The sequence below is a fragment of the Gekko japonicus genome, unplaced genomic scaffold (assembly GCF_001447785.1).
Source record: "Gekko japonicus isolate JY-2015 unplaced genomic scaffold, Gekko_japonicus_V1.1 scaffold3, whole genome shotgun sequence".
NCBI classification, from domain to species: Eukaryota; Metazoa; Chordata; class Lepidosauria; order Squamata; family Gekkonidae; genus Gekko; species Gekko japonicus.
In genome coordinates this window covers 1,605,420-1,608,344 of record NW_015170887.1, presented here as the reverse complement: position 1 = coordinate 1,608,344, position 2,925 = coordinate 1,605,420, and positions in this window count along the sequence as shown.

Below are 2,925 nucleotides of genomic sequence, written 5' to 3'. Positions count from 1 at the left end.
GGGGGGGGGGAACCCCAAAAACCTAATCTGCAGCAGAAGCAGAATACCTTTATTAGGCCCTATCCAAGTCAAGAAGTCTAGGGACGTAGTATTCCTGTTTCAAGGACATTTCATGAAGGTATTATACTACATTTCTGACTCTGAGCCAGGATAGGTGTGATCACAAATAGCCCTTCTCTGGCAGACCAGGGGACCCCTGCGATTTGCTGTCATTTTATTATTTTTTGAGCAGTGAGTCTGCTAAGGACTAGCTGTGCTTCTATTGTAGATTTACAGCTGTAATTTGTGGCTCTCACATTTTATGCATGTGTCACTCCTGTAGTGTCTTTGTTATTTGTAAGAATAAAACTGATTGTGCAGTTGCATTCACGCCCTGTTTGCACACTTCCCAGAGACATTTGTTTGAGAGTTTATATGTTTTATTCAATTGTTTAAATATTTTATATATATTTATCTGTGTTTTAAATGCTATTTTAATATTTTGATTGCTACCTTGGGGAACCTAAGTTGGGTGGAAAGGTGGCATACAAGTGTTTTAAGTAAAATAAATGAATACATGACAGAAACAGTGGCCAGACATGGGTCTGTCACATGGCCCTGCTGACCCATGAACTCTGTTCTGTTTGGGGCCTCTGAGTTTCCCAGGCACTCAGAGTCATCCTGACTCTCTACCCAGTGAAGTGCTGCTCTCCCAAGTCTGCCCAACTTTCCAGTTTGCTTCCAGGCCCTCTCCAAAGGCCTATAGGGCTTGTAGCCAGCATACTTTAAAGACTGCCATGTCCCATTTGAACCTACCCACAGGTGTGATCACAAATAGCCCTTCTCTGGCAGACCAGGGGACCCCTGCGATTTGCTGTCATTTTATTATTTTTTGAGCAGTGAGTCTGCTAAGGACTAGCTGTGCTTCTATTGTAGATTTACAGCTGTAATTTGTGGCTCTCACATTTTATGCATGTGTCACTCCTGTAGTGTCTTTGTTATTTGTAAGAATAAAACTGATTGTGCAGTTGCATTCACGTCCTGTTTGCACACTTCCCAGAGACATATGTTTGAGAGTTTATATGTTTTATTCAATTGTTTACATATTTTATATATATTTATCTGTGTTTTAAATGCTGTTTTAATGTTTTGATTGTTTGCCACCTTGGGGAACCCAAGTTGGGTGGAAAGGTGGCATCCAAGTGTTTTAAGTAAAACAAATGAATACATAAAATAAACACTGCAATACAGTGAAGCAAGGTCAGTGGAGCAGAGAATTCTTCCATAGCTCCAAGCCTTGGCTTGTTCCTCACTATGGATGCTTCCTGTTGCTTGTCTTATGCTTCTTGTCCCCAGCTCTTTTGGCCTGCTGCTTTGAGACTGGTGAGGTCCCAACTCTGATCCCCCTTCTACCTGTCACCAGATGAAGCTGGAACATGATTCCCTGTCATATGCTTGCTGTCCAGTGATCCCAGATGTGGAAAGACTGAAGATCCACTGTATGATTGTAACAGTGAGTGCTCTGGTGGTGGTGGAGAGTGCCTTCAAGTTACAGACAACTTATGCCGATTCCTTAGGTTTTTCAAGGCAAGAGACATTCAGAGGTTGCCTGCTTCTGCATTGCAATTCTGGACTTTCTTGGTAGTCTCCCTTCCAAATACTAGCCAGGGCTGACCCTGCTTAGCTTCCAAGATTTGACAAGAACAGTCTAGCTTGGGCCACCTAGATCAGGGCAGTGAGTACTCTACAGGTGGTTTATTTGGTATTTACAGTTATCTCTAATGACCACTAGGTGTCACCTGTCACTATATAAACAGAGTTTAATTGGTGATGGGATGGGAGACCTCCAAGGATCACCAGGATTATGACGCAGTGGTAGACATTGGCAAACCGCATCTGAACGTCTCTTGCCTTGAAAACCCTATGGGGTTACTGCAAGTCAGTTGTGACTTGACAAAAAAGAGAGAGAGAGAGAACTGGCAATTGACTAGCCCATATCTAATTCTAGCAAGGAGTTCCCAAAACAACTTCACCTGATCTTGTGCTGAAAGTCATGAGAATGACACACCAGAAGTTTTCTACATGACAAATGTAGCGCTGTTTTAGTGTTGCAGTGATTGTAGCTCTCACTAAAAACTGGCAATGCGATATCTGCTACCTATGCGATAGATAAGGGAATCCTACCTGTACGGAGGATGGCCAGTAACTTGCTACTAATGTAACAAAAAAATGTAACAAAAAAGCTGTATAATACGCCACTAAGTTAACAACAACAACAACAACAACAACAAAATTGTATAATATGCTTGACAGAAAAAAAGTTCAAGACGCTGAATAGGCATATGAGAGGGACTAAGACACCAAATCAGGCACTACTGCTGTAGCCAACATACATGGGTTGGGGGAAAGGGAGGGAAAGGAATCCATCATTTCCAGGTCTTCTAAGGGCATCGAGATCTGTCTGAAAACAAAGACCTTCCACCCTCAGATCTCAGAGACTACTTCCTGCTACCTGCTTCTTCTTTTCCAGTGGTGAAAAACAGAGAAGAACCTTGATTTCCCTGCTCTGCTCATTCTCTCTAGGTGATCATTTCTCCAGTCCAGGATGGTTAATGTTGTGGAGTTTGTACAATGGCCATGGCTGTAGCATTCAGCTGGAAAAACAAATAAGCAGGGTGAGGCAAAGAAAAGGGAATATTGTAGTAGTTTGAATAATCACAATAAGCTTTTCACATAGGACTTTTGTACAGATATGGTGGTGCCTTTTTAACAATAGTAGATAGGGAGACCATGTCCCCCCCCCCCTGAGCCCCATGCAGTGAAGGCTTTGGCACCTTCCCCCCCAACAAACAAAGTTTCTAAATACCAAAAGTAAAGAAATATAGTTTGTCAGCAATGTTACTGTTTGTATTCTTGTATAATGTCAGCTTAATTTGAAATTTGATG